The sequence below is a fragment of the Nomascus leucogenys genome, chromosome 7b (genome assembly GCF_006542625.1).
Source record: "Nomascus leucogenys isolate Asia chromosome 7b, Asia_NLE_v1, whole genome shotgun sequence".
Classification (NCBI taxonomy): domain Eukaryota; kingdom Metazoa; phylum Chordata; class Mammalia; order Primates; family Hylobatidae; genus Nomascus; species Nomascus leucogenys.
The window spans coordinates 72870260-72884721 of record NC_044387.1 but is presented as its reverse complement, the minus strand read 5'-3'; the positions used below and the strand labels follow the sequence as shown (position 1 = coordinate 72884721).

The 14462-nt window shown below is 43.3% G+C and overlaps 1 long non-coding RNA gene across 1 annotated transcript in view; it reads left to right on the top strand.

The window, feature by feature from the left end:
- LOC115836039 overlaps positions 1-14462 on the top strand; it is a 104616-nt gene that overhangs the window by 74940 nt on the left and 15214 nt on the right. Inside the window, exons 5-7 of the long non-coding RNA XR_004031041.1 lie at positions 2262-2389; positions 10394-10509; positions 10892-11098. This is a non-coding gene — a long non-coding RNA (uncharacterized LOC115836039). The remainder of the gene's footprint in view (positions 1-2261; positions 2390-10393; positions 10510-10891; positions 11099-14462) is intronic.

The following is a 14462-nucleotide window of genomic DNA, read 5'->3' as shown; positions in this document are numbered from 1 at the left end:
TTCCTACCCTAGACCTGGAATTAGCTTTTTCTCTTGGAGAAATCAGCTATTCCCCCTGGTTCCTTTTAGTGGAAATGGCATTTAAAGACCACAATCTGGACGCTAGAAATATTCAGTGGTACAGGGTTGGTTTTTATTTCTGGGCTTTTTCAGAGTAAATATGTGTTTTTACAATCTATTTTTTAATTTTTAAAAAGAGTTTTTTTTTTAAAAAGCAGTTTTATGTTCTCAGAAAAATTGAGCAGAAGGGACAGAGATTGGTAAGAGTATGTTTAGCTTTGATAGAAACTGCCAAACTATCTTCCAAATTGGCTGTACCATTTTGCATTCCCACCAGCAGGGAATGCAAAGACCCTGTTGAGAATTTCTGTTGCACCACATTTTTATAAGCCTTTGGTATTGTCAGTGTTAGGATTTTGGCCACTCTAATGGGTGCATAGTAGTATCTCATTGTCGCTTTAATGTTCAATTCCCTGATGACGTATGGTGGGGAACATCTTTCCATATGCTTACTTGCCATCTGTATATCTTCTTTAGTGAGGTGTCTGTTAAGGTCTTTGGTCCGTTGTTTAATGGGGTTGTTTGTTATCATTGAGTTTTAAGAGTTCTTTGTATATTTTAAATAATAGTCCTCTATCAAATATGTTTTTTGCACATATTTTCCCCAGTCTGTAGCTTATATTTTAAAGAAAAAATATATTTTGAGTTCTTGCTGATACTTCTAATTCAAATTCAGGACTACAGAGTATTTAGTTAATCAATCTTATATTTTAAATTCATTGCAAATTTTTTTTTAGTTTGTCACTCATTTTCTTTCTTTTTTTCTTTGCTTACGTGGCTTCTCACCATACAAAAGTGTTCCGCTATTTTAAATTGATAAGTAATGATTTATCCATCTGTTCCTTATTTCATCTGAATTTTGAGTCATAGTTAGGATGGGTTTTCCCATTCCCATGTTATAGGAGAATTCATCCATATTTTATTTTAATATGTATATGGTTTCATTTTTATTTACCTTTAAATTTCTGACCCATTTGAAATTTATCTTTCTGTGACTGGGTGAAGAAAAAATTCAACTTTATATTTTCTATATGGCCTTTCAGTTAACCCAACATCACTTACTAAAAAGTCCAACTCCTCCTTCTTGATATGCAATAGCACCTTATCAAATATATATATAAAGTTCCACATGTAACTGGGCCTATTTCTGTCCGTTGTTCCTTCTGTCCAGTCATGTGCCAATACCACAGTGTTTGCATTATGGATGCTTCAAACTATGCTCTTCTTTGTCAGAGTTTTCCACATTATTCTTGCTAAAACAAAACTTTTGAGTGAGGACTGATCTTCATCTCCTACTAGCGGGGAGGTCTTATGCTTACCTTCTGAGATGGACCCTCGCTGAGTTGGTAACTGGGGTTGAGGGGAGACATGAATGGTCTTTCTTCCCCTTAAGACAGAAGTTGGCAAATGGTGACCCATGGCCTCATCTATTTGTAAATAAAGTTTTATTGAAACATAGCTATGCCTTGGCATTTACATAATGTCCATGGCTGTTTTTGCACTCTGATGGGGGAGTTAAGTAGTCAAGATAAAGACTCTATGACTAGAAAAACCTACAATGTTGAAATACTCTCTCTGGCCCTTTACAGAAAAAGTTTACTGACTCCTGCCTTAAGAGAACACACTGGTATCCTAATGGGTCTTCTAGAGATAATGCAAACCCCAAAATGGGACCAGTGACATAATTTATTGGGCGTGGTGCACAATTCAAAAATCAGGAAAGAAGTGCTGTTAAAGGTACTAAAATATAAAGCTTTTTCCTACCTTCTGCAGCTTCTCTCTTCATTTGTCATGTTGTTTTTTATTTGCTTTTTAATGTCATTCTAAGTAAAGAAAAATTAAAGTTCAAATTATTAGCATGAATTTTACCTTTCATCTTTACATTGTATAATACCTCTTTTAAATGCAAATATGAGCATTTGACTTGTATGCAGAATCACTGGATTTGCTCAACTCATAGTTCGTGGCTTGTCCCTGGAGGTGCCTCCAGCTAGCCAGAACAAACAAACACAAGCCGGAGTCTGCAAGGTTGGAAGGAGGAAGAGAGGCTCCCCAGGTGGTGGAGTGGGCCTGGACCAACACTCCCTCAGGCACAGGGATACTTGCAGGGAGAGTGCACACCCTCAAGGAAGGCCCGGGCTCTCCCCCACAGTTCAGGGCACATGGGGCTTAATGTCTGTCCCATTCCTTCTTCCTACCAGCTGCTGCACCAACCAGCCATTTCCAGGTCAAGGGCGGGAAAGTCCTGCAGAGTCAGCCTCACAAGCACAAATGACCTCTAAGAGTATTGCAACTTCTGTACCAAGACAGCTACATGCCTGGATCAGAGGTAGGCCAGAGACTTGCCCCCACTGAGGCACCCCTGGCAGAGTATAGAGCTGCCAGCCTGCTGGGGGCCAAGGTCAGCCCTGGGTCTCTGGGCTATGGAAGGAGATAGGTACTGAGAACTATCCCAGGGGAAGTGGGGTGTCAGCAGGAGGTTGGACCATGTGTCAGCCAAAGACCCCAATGTATGCTCCATTGTCCCATTGGATTTCACTTACGAAACACGAATTCACAAATAAAATGATTAAGAATTTCAAGATGGTGACCACAACCACAGAGCCCTAATCCCAAATGTGGGGCCACATGCAACTGCACTGCTTGTGCCCCCTTAAAGCTGGTCCTGACCTCAAGCAATAGAGTGATGCTGGGAATGTCTGTCAACACAACTGGAAAGGAAATACGTGGGGTGTATAGGTATTTTGGGGAGCCTGTATATGTGTGGTGCTTCTCAGTGACACCTTAGAGGGCCTGTCCATTTGTTTAAATCCTACTTTTTTTTTTTTTTTTTTTTTGAGATATAATCTCACTCTGTTGCCCAGGCTGGAGTGCAATGGCATGATCTCGACTCACTGCAACCTCTGCCTCCTGGGTTCAAGTGATTCTACTGCTTCAGCCTCCCAAGTAGCTGTGATTACAAGTGCACACCACCACAGTGGCTAACTTTTGTATTTTTTAGTGGAGATGGAGTTTCACCATATTGGCCAGGCTGGTCTTGAACTCCTGACCTCAAGTGATCCGCCAGCCTTGGCCTCCCAAAGTGCTGGGATTACAGATGTGAGCCACCAAGCCTGGCCAAAATCCCACAATTTTAATTGTCTTTTTAACCAATTTTTAAAAATTATAAAATAAAAGTAACATAGACTTTATCATGGTGACCATTTTGAACAGTTCAGCAGCATTAAGTACATCCACGTTACGGTGCAACCATCACCACTGTCCCTCCCCAGAACGCTTTCATCTTGCAAAACTGAAATTTTGTACCCGTTAAACAGTAACTCATCATTTCCTCCTCTCTCCAGCCCTGATGATCACTGCACTTTCTGTCTCAATGAATTTGGCTACTCTAGGTACCTCATTTAAGTGAAATAGCCCAGTATTTGTCTTTTGCAATCGGTTTATTTCACTTCGCATATTGTCCCCAAGGTTCATTCATGTTGTAGCCTGTGCCACAGTTTCTTTCCTTTTTAGGGATGAATAACAGTGCATTGTCTATGTACATTACATTCTGTTTATCCATTTATTCATCGATGCATACTTGGGTTCCTTCCGTGTTTTGGCTAGTGTGAATAATGCTGCTATGATCATAGATGTACAATTTATTGTCTTTTAAAACTTAGCTTCTGTCACTGAGTGTTACAATGATGCTGCAGCTACTCTGTGGGGACCTGGAGCCTCAGAGACATGCCCAGATTTCATACTCAATGCTCCACCGAGGATTTGGGTTCCAGCCTGCATAGATTGGCAGCAGAAGGAAAATGTTTCGGAAAGAGACACTACTGAACATTATTTTTCTTTGTTTCTGCAAAACAACTTTGGTTTATTTTCTCCCATTTGAGTCTTTGTTTTTACCTATGCAAATGTGATTCATCTTTCAGCGCTGGAGAAGGGCCCTAAATAACATAATTACTTCACCAATCAGCTACTTGGCTACTGGAAATCATCTTTTTAGTGAGGTCGACTGTCATTGCTTGAGCTCTATACAGACTTCAAATGATGAGCACGCTTCTTTTCTTAACATGCTAATTTTCCTCTGAAGCCAGTGTTATTTTAAAAGGGGGGTTTAATTGGATATTAAATCTACAATTGAAAGATTAAATTATGAAATAAACAAACATATCAATCTAATAGGTCTTTGGAAAAAAATCAGGAATTCCACTCTAGTTTTTAAATGCAAATGCATTCCGATACATATATTTAATTCTCTGCCCATTTTGCTGTGCTTTGTAGCTCTCAACCTGAATTCTTTCCTGGGTTGCTTCCAAAGGAAATCATCTCAAGAGGCCGAGTAAGCTCAGGATTCTGTGAGCACTGGCCCCAAAATAACCTTTTGCTTAAAGACTTTACCTGTATAAATGAAATTTAAGAAATGTTGAGAAACCATTTTGAAATGAATAATACTGAAGCAATTCCAAGGGGTATAATTTGGGATGCATCAAAGGTGGTGGTAAGAGAATACATTTACCTCACTGTAAGTTTAAAGGAAATCAAAGATCAAAACAGATACATGTTCGAGAAGGAAATTAAGAAATGAGAAGTACATCATAGCCATAAAAAAATCCCAAATGATTTTTCAGAAAATTATTTCAAGGCAAAGTAATACCTTCTTTTAATAGAAAAGTACATGGAACCCCCTCCCCTCAAGTTTATAAAGCAGGCTTCCTGGGAATAGGAAATAAAGATGAGTAGCTTTTCAACTCTACATTTTAAAAAGGTACAAGATAACAAAGATTTTTTTTAACCCCTAAAATAAGTACCTATCTGGGAGAATGGGACTACCACCATGATATGAGGGTCTCTTTAGATACAAGTGCTCTGGGCTGGGAGAAATGAAAGCAATATTCATTAGCACCAACCACAACTCTGCAATCAGCCATGCTAGGCTGAATTAGACACATCCACAGTGCAAGAGTGCTCCTGGGGTAATCAAGATTGGGGCAAGGAGGAAAGCAGGTGATGGCACATCCTTGCTGCCATCTCTACCTCTTAGGAAAGCCTTGAAAATGTAATATTATGGATGGGTGCAGTAGCTCATGCCTGTAATCCCAACACATTGGGAGGCCGAGGCAGGCAGATCACTTGACATCAGGAGTTCAAGACCAGCCTGGCCAACATGGTGAAACCCTGTCCCGACCAAAAATACAAAAATTAGCTGGGTGTGGTGGCATGCGCCTGTAATCCCAGCTACTTGGGAGGCTGAGGCAGGCTAATTGCTTGAACCTGGGAGGCGGAGTTTGTGGTGAGCCAAGATGGCACCATTGCACTCTGGCCTGGGTGACAGAGCAAGACTCCATCTCAAAAAAAAAAAAAAAAAAAAAAGGAAAAGAAAAAAAAAGAAACGGTTTCTGATAAAGTGATATAATGTTTTTGATTTGTCTCAAAAATAACATAGAACATGGCCAAGTGGGTAGAGACTCAGGTGAAACAAGACTGTCCAGGTGTTGATAACAGTTGAAGCCGGTAATGGGTACAGAGGAGCTCATATACCAGTGTCTATTTTGTATATGATTGAAATTTTCCATAACAAAAAGTTTATCTTAAAAGAAAAAAGCCATCTTTACTTAGGAATCCTCTACCCATTTCCACAGGCAGGAGTCTCATACTTTCTTTCCCAGAACAGGCCCCATGCTGGTTCTATGTGGAGCCATAGCCCTTCTGGGTTCCCAGTTCCAGCCATGCCAACACTGACTGGGGACAATCACCCACTGACACAGCAGCCTGCTCTGGGAGATCAGGAGGCAGTACAGGAGCCAGGTTTGCTGCAGGGGGAAGCAGACAGGGTAGGGTCCTTGTGATGGGACTTGAAGAATCTCAAAGAGCCCACACTGGATTCCATTCCCCAATCATCTGGCTTAGCGGCCAACATTCTTTTTGTTGAGTTTGACTTACAGCAACACTCTTTCCCCTTTCTTTTTCTTCTTCTTTTTTTTCCTTTGTATCAGGATGCAAATGTATCTCTCTTAACTCCCTACAAATGACTAGTCCTTTAAGGCAGGGGTCCCTAACCTTTTTTGCACCAATGTCTGGTTTTGTGGAAGACAATTTTTCCATGAACCAGAGGTGGAGAGGTTGGTTTTGAGATGAAACTGTTCCACCTCAGATCATCAGGCATTAGATTCTCAAAAGGAGCGTGCAACCTAGATCCCTCACATGCACAGTTCACAATAGGGTTGGTGCTCCTATGGGAATCTGATGCCACTGCTGATCTGACGGGAGGCGGAGCTCAGGTGGTAATGCTCGCTTGCCTGCGGCTCACCTCCTGCTGTGTGGCCCAGTTCCTGCTTTAAGGAAGAAGAGAAAAGGAAAAGAAAACCATTTACTAAATGCTCATTGACTAAGCGTTAAACAAAGAACCAGGCACTTTACATATGATAGTTCATGTAATCCTGTCAGATGAAGCAATTTTTAAAAATCCCATTTTAAAAAAGAGGCAACTGAGATGGTGACATAAATTATTAAATTCAAATTCAAATTATTATCATGAATTTTACTTTTCATCTTTACATTGTGTAATATCTCTTTTAAATACAAATATGAGCATTTGATTTGTATGCAGAATCACTGGATTTACTCAATTCGTATTTCGTGGCTTGTCCCTGGAGGTGCCTGCAGCTAGCTAGAAGAAACTAACATAAGCCAGAGTCAGCAAGGTTGGAAGGAGGAAGAGTACCTTTGGTTGCAGACTAAAATAGCAGACCAAACTCAAACCGTTTCAAACAACAGGAGAAACTTTTTGGCTAAGGTAACTCCCACAGTGCTGCAGGTGGCAGGGACGGTTCTTCCAGGGCTGTGGTTCCTGTGTCCCTGTGAGTCTCCAGACTGCATTCCTCCGTGCACTGGCTTCATCCACAGGCTGGCTTCCATCAGAATAAAAAGGCCGCCGCAGCCTCAGCCTACCCCCATCGAAGCAAAAAGGAGCTTCTCTTGATTCAGCACAACAAGGCAAGTCCTGCAGTTCATTTGGATTAGACTAATCAATTATTATGGACAGGGAGAGCCATGTGATAAGTGGCTCAGTCCCATCTCTTGACCACAGCAAAGAAAGAGGATGAGATTATATTGCATGGTTATGCCAATTAAGGCCCACCCTTGGGGCTGGGACTTTGGTTAATTTTCCCAAAACCACAAGACTGCTGCAAAGTTGAATAATTGCTATAAAGCAGAGAACTACATTCATCAGAGTTCCACAGAAAAATAGTTGGATAGAATTAGCTTTCCCAGGGGTCTTTGTGCTTAAACATTCACAAGAAAGGAGCTCTGGGAGAAACAAAGCTGCCCCTCGTCCACCTACCCTGGTGTGACCCAGCTTGGCGGCTGAGCAGAGGAAAAGTGTTGGTGGCCATTTCTGGTATGGGGAAAAAGCAAAAGGGAAGATGGTGCTGAAACAGCAAAGCGGATAACTTTTGCCTTAAAGATACAAGAGATTTTGAGAGAGGCTGTGATAGGGAGAGAAGTTTTTTTTTTTTTTTTTTTTTTTTTTTTTTTTTTTTTTTTTTTGACAGAATCTTACTCTGTCACCCAGGCTGGAGTGCAGTGGCACAATCTCGGCTCATTGCAACTTCCGCCTCCTGGGTTCAAGCGATTCTCCCACCTCAGCCTCCCAAGTAGCTGGGATTACAGGCACCCATCATCATGCCCGCTATACAGGCACCCGCCATCATGCACCCATACAGGCATACATGCCCGCCATGCATGCAGCCATACATGCACCCATACACCCATACATGCACCCATACACCCATACATGCACCCATGCATACATGCACTGATACATACATGCACCAGGCATACATGCACCCATACACCCATACATGCCGGCCATACAGGCACCTGCCATCATGCCCAGCTAATTTTTGTATTTTTTAGTAAAGATAGGGTTTCACCATGTTGGCCAGGCTGGTCTTGAATTCCTGACCTCAGGTGATCCACCCGCCTTGGCCTTCCAAAATGCTGGGATTACAGGCTTGAGCCACTGTGCCCGGCTGCTTTGTTTTGTTTCCGATGGTGTTTGCTGTGCATTGATCATTCTCTCTTTCTTTTAATATTTGCTAGAGAAATGGAGTAAAGAATTGAAGCATTAGTAATTAATTTAAATTGTTGGATTGTGTTTCTCCGAACATGCCACTGGGCTGAGAATGGACCATGTAGGGCTCTGGGATTTATTCAGGTTACCTAGCAAATTGAAGCAAGATATCATCAAGAATCAAAAAGGAATAATATGGACAAAGTGTGTTCTGGCTGTGTAGAAGCTGAGGACTGCTGGAAGCGGGAAAGGCCTGGTGGAGGAGGTGGAATCTGATATCCAGTTGTGCAGAAGGTTTGGCTGGTGAAACTGAGGAGAAGTTGTGAAATTGGCAAAGAAAAAGTTGGCAATCTGCAGAGAGAGAGTAATAGTACACAGTGGGGAGGACGCACAGCATGGAGGCAGGAAGGACAGGGTCCAACCATTGGGCAGCCAGGGAGAAAGGGAAGGCCATCAGGAGGGGAGCTGGGGAGATTGCCAAAATTCACCCTTTATTAGGAGAGCTTAGATGTAAAATATGGCCCTCGACACTATTGAATATATCATAGCAGTTAGATGGAATCAACTCAATGTGCATATCCTTCATGGATAGAACTCAGACACGTGGTGAGTAAAACAAGAAAGAACCAGAAGAAAGTCTGTAGCACACTATCATTGATATAATTTAGAAACCTCTACACCCATCAAGCTAAACTTTACAAGGACACAGACAACCAAGGACACTGTGTGCATCAAACTCATTAGAGAGGGCACCTGCAGGGAGGAGCGGTTGCACACAGGGGCTAGAATGGAGGAGGAGAAAAACAAGGACCTCCCCCAAACAAGAGAGGGAACTGGCATGGAGAGGTGAGGTGAAGTGGCAGGAATTAGGGGATGAGGTTACCTCAACTTCCTAAATCTACATTCAAAAAGGAAAAAGCGCAAAAGACAGTCTTGGTTGACCACACAAGGCCAAGAAGAGAAGGGCTGTGGGCGCCAGTGGCAGCTCCCTCCCATCTCCCCTGCTTTTGGTGCTGCGAAAGGGAATAGCAGGTAACTCCACATGCAGGAGCTGCCACAGCAGGGCACGGGATCAGGGATGGCCTGTGGGGTAGCAGAAAGAGCACAGGAGTTCCCTGGCCTGCCACCATCTGGCCGGTGACTGGTCAACTCCCTTCCCTGTTCTGGGTCCAAACTGCTTATCTATAAAATACAGGGTTTGCACTGCAGGTCCTCTATAGACCCTTCCAAATATAAAACCCCTACCCTTCCTCCTGACCTAGGAAAAAGTACCAGCAGCCTAACAAAGTTCAGCTCCAGTCACCTCCCAATTCTGGGCCATCCCAGAGGGTAGAATTAGGCTCCACGATTTGATTTCATGGCCGGTGAATATAAAGCAAATCCATCAATGACCCCTCAATACGCCGATATGAGAATTACAAATCAATCTTCATAGAGGTTGTATTGTGTTTATAATGTGCTTTGCATAAGTTTGTATGACTCGTGAAACCCTAAACACTTGTTTTTCTCTAAAAGAAGGAGTTATATTCAGTGACCGAAATGAACTATGCCAGTGTGTGTGTGTGTGTGTGTGTGTGTGTGTGTGTTTGGTGTTGGAAATCAGTGTAAATGCTGTTATTTTCCTTTCAGTAATGAGCTGATTTCCACATCTAGGCAGGAGCACTCAAGGAATCAATGCTGTTGACCACTGCCACAATTGTCATGTTTTAAGCCATTTCTCGTTTTATTCATGCTCTTGTGTATCTCCTGTGTTTGACAAGCTCTTTCTCTGGGTAATAAAGGACCATTTCTAGTTCCCTAGAACTGCTTATTTTGTCCCCTATTGTTTATTACAATGCAGGTGTGGACTATTTATGAATTTGCCTATGTAACAGAATTGAAGGCAGAGTAGTTGTAGAGTCAAAATTTATTTATGGAGTGTTAATATGGAACCTGAGCCTGGAAAGGTGGCGGGTGAGGGATTTCTGTGGGAGCCGGGAATGTTCTGCCTCTGGATTAGGGTGTTGGTTACAAAGGGTATGTTCAGTTTGGGAAAACCCATCAAGCAGTACATTTATGTGTTTTTCTGCGTATATATTATATTTCAATTATATGTATATTTAACAAAAGTATTGAAGTCACCGGTAGCTCATATTCTTGTGGGGATGTCTAGGGATTAACAATCATTAATGGACTTGGATACTAGTAGTCAAATTTCATCTCAGGCTCATAGAATATTAAACATGGAAGGGATCTTAGAAATAATTCAGTTTAATTTTTAATTTACAGCTGAGGAAACACAGGCCCAGAGGGAAAGTGGCTTTCCCAATCCCACACAGCAAGGCAGAGATGGATCCATCCAGCTCTCTCCTCCCAGCCAGGGCTTAGTGACAACACAGCTACAGGTGAGATGGTGCAGCCAAAGAGAGTTGAGCTGTTGGAGACAAATACTGTGTTTATTCAGATATTCTCTGGTGGTTTCAGTCTAAACTGAGGAATTATTTGTGTTGAAGGTCACCTCCCATCCTGTAGTAATCTGTGACAAAATTACTGGAATCTACATCTGAAAGTCCTTCTGCAGGTTCTTACTTCTAAGTCAAAGATCATCTGGATTAAGGCTGGATATGTGTTTGTGAAGGGAGAAGGTGATAATTTACCAGCGATTGATGGGTGCTGTTTCCATATAGAAGTACTTTTTTTTTTTTTGAGTTTAGAGCTAAGGTAATTTGCTTTTAGATATGCAGAATAAGGCAAGGCCATTTCTGTTTCCTACCTTTCTCCTCCCAGGGGCATGAGATGCTCAGAGGCCTGGTCCTCTGGCTGGTGGAGCCTTGGAGGCAGTAGTGAAGATCCCTGGAAGAGGGAGGCCATGAAGAGGGATGCAGATACCTGGCAAGCCCACCTCCCTTCTATGCCACCTGCCAGCCTTCTCTGACATTCCCAAACCAGGGACCAACATCGCCAATCAGGGAAGATTTACATGCATTTAATTATGTAAGTCGCATTAGTTTATGCAGAGGGAACTCGTATTATGAATACACTCTGGCAAGTCAGTTATTTAGCATCTCTCCCTACCTGCTCCACCTGGAAGAGGCCCATGAAATAAATGCCCTGAGTCGTTCGGGCAGTGAACTGGAAACTCAGAATCCATAACTCAGGTGCCACTGTCAGTGTAGGAAATGCTGTATTGGCAATTTCAAACAAATAAACTGGATTTGGGGGAGGGGAGTGGGGTGCGGAGAAGGGAAGGGGAGGGAGGGACAGACACAGGGAAGGAGAAACAGAAAGAGGATGAGAAAGCGTGCCCTAAATAAGGAGGCTGCCACTGAAGTTTGTGCTTCAGGCCAGAACAAAAGGCAGAGGCCTTTAGCAAGGCAAGTGCTGAACTCCACAGGCAAGGAAAAGAAAATACTTTAAGCAAGGATTAAAAGAGGGAGAGAAACTCATAACCTGTGTTGTACCAGAAAGAAAAGCTTATACATATAGTTTATTAGTTTCCACCATTGTCATCGCCTCTGGCAGCGTGTACAGTAGGAAATACCAGAAGGGAGGAAAAAAAAAAACAAAACTTGAACTTGATTCCCCTCCTGATAACCCTGTCCTGTCAAGCAAGGCGAGATAAGGGGAACAGTTCACCTTGTCCTTCTGAAGGTCAGGCCATCAGGATAGGGTGGCCTAGGGATCACCATGAAAAGCAGCTGAGTTGTTGTTGCTGTTACAACTCAAAACCCCTTTTAGAAGCTGGGGCCCCAGCCAGGCTTTAGAAGTCCACAATGGACATTGTTTCAGGAATCCCCCACCCTGCAGAAAAGGGACTTTATTTTTGTTCCATCACAGCAGAGCTCTAGCTAACGTCCAGCCTCAGTCCCTTTCCCACACAGCTGCCCCTGGGAGGACGCTCGCCAGTTCAGCCCAGCCTGTCTGCCCCTCCACCTTTTGCCATCTCTAATTCTCCCCAGCTCTCTCTCTCTGTCTTTTTTTTTTTAATAGTAAAAGAAAAGCTGGAGAAGCTACTGGAAGTCTGGGGTTTGGACAGGAGGTGAGATCACTCCCAGAGGCACCATGGGGCAGAAGTGGAGAGCCAGGTGCTGTCCCCAGCCGGCCTATCCTGGCCACTTCCTTCCCAGGCCCATGTGTGTCACTGGGCTCCTCAGAGTTGGTGTGACCCTGGGTTCCATGGGAAGGTTCTGCTCCTCACTCCAGCCCAGGCCTCTTTCTGATCCGTAGGCAACGGCTGTGATCTGGGCAGGCTGCTTTCTCCTAACCTGCCTTGGGGTTTCTTTCAGCTTAAAACCAAAAACAGGGTGCTCCATTCACACTGTTTCTAGATTCCATTATATTTAGCAAGCACGAAGCCCTGAGTCTGCTGAGAAGGGCTGAGTGGCTTTTATTAGTGATTCGTGAACTGGGCAGCATCCAGTCTACAAAACAGACTAGAGCTCCACTGGGTGAGGCAGAACAGTGGGTTTCTGTAAGGCAACTTGAGCAGGAACGGGGAGATAGCCTACTGCAAAAAGCAGATTGGTTAACATCAGGTCACTTCAGGTTACTCTCCTTGTGTGGGTTAAAGCAGAGGGGCTCCCTTATAACAAGCTCAGTTGACTGGGCCCCTTTTGATTGGTTGCTGTGAATGTCTTGTTTCTTGGTAAACGGCCCTATTTGGATGTTAGGCTACTGTCTCTCCTGATTTCTCAGAAGGCCAAATCTTAAAGGTAAACAGCTTAGGTTTCAGTTTGGTGACATGGAGCCTTAGCATGAGTGACTTCACTTTAGATTGGTTTGTCAGGGCTTAGTGCAGGAGCTCAGTCCAAATCAATGGTCTCCCATAAATTTTATTTCACTGAGAGTGTTTGTGACGTATGTGTTATGTCTGAGCACACTCCAAAACCAAACACAGGTTGGGTCATTCATTCAATAAATGTTTACTAAGCTTCTATTTTGTGCCAGGCACTGCTCTGAAACTTACAGACCAGCCGTGAACAGAACAGATAATTTCTGACTTCATGGAGTTTACATCCTAGTTGGAGAGACAGAAAAAATACTAAATAATTCTTTAAACATTAAGGTAATCCTTCTACTAAGGAAAATAAAGCTGGGAGACAGGTCCAGAGCACGTGGTGGGAGGAATACAGTATTAAATAGAGTGGTCAGGAAAGGCCTCACTGACTGCAATATTGCTTGGGGATAGGCTGCTGTTTTGAAATCTTTCTACCTCTGCTTCTTCTTTGTCAAGCATACAAATGATGAGGATAAAGTCAGTAGCCCAAAGCCTTGCCGTCAGCAATCTGTATCTCCAATATAAGATAACAATTCCTCTCAAATACCCAAATCACACAAATCCAGGCCCCACCTGTCAAATCAGCAGGAAGTTTAGACTTCTCTTGGGTTTTTCTCCCAAAAGATTCCTCAGAATCATGGAATGAGTTAGACTTGTCCATTAATCAGTCCCCTTTTTTGCTACCATCCAGAGAACCAGTTCAAGTTTCTGGAGGCTGGATGTCTAGCCCTCACCCTGGCACGGTGGGCTGTGGGCTCTGTGGTCCAGTTGCTAGTCAGGAGACATCCTGGTGGCCCCTGATTCATGTTCACATTCACATCACTGTTCCTGCGGTTCTCTACACATTTACCTTGGTATCAGCTCTCCTTGCCCCTGGTCCAGCATACCCCTTCAACTTCCAAGTATGGGTCACCTTCCTTAAGCAAATTTCCTCTTGGGACTGTATTTTCTTTTAAATAAAAATTGGCCTTGTCCGAGAACTTATTCATCAGATATAGTCATGTATCTTTGAATGTCTCCTCCTAACTCTGTAAATTTGTGAATGAAGTGGGGGGCACAGCCCAGCTCTGTCTGGTGGTACTGGGGACCCAAACGCAGATGAAGCAGCTCAGGAAGTGGCGATACCTTGCTGTTCCCCCAGCATGGCCAACACAAAGTGCTGTCAGCTATACGGACACCAGTTTGTGTTTGTGCTGTGACTCTGAAAGGAAGCCATGGCATTGCTTTCCACAAATTATTAGTAAAAAATTGTTTTGTTAATATTTGAAATATTTAAACACAAAAGTACCTACCATTCAGATTTAACAAATTGTTAGCATTTTACCATTTAAGACCTTATATTTTTTTTTTTTTTTTTTTTTTTTGAGACAGAGTCTCGCTCCGTCACCCAGACTGGAGTGCAGTGGCGCAGTCTCGGCTCACTGCAAGCTCCGCCTCCTGGGTTCACGCCATTCTCCTGCCTCAGCCTCTCCGAGTTGCTGGGACTACAGGCGCCCGCCACCACGCCCGGCTAATTTTTTGTATTTTTAGTAGAGACGGGGTTTCACCGTGGTCTCGATCTCCTGACCTCGTGATCCACCC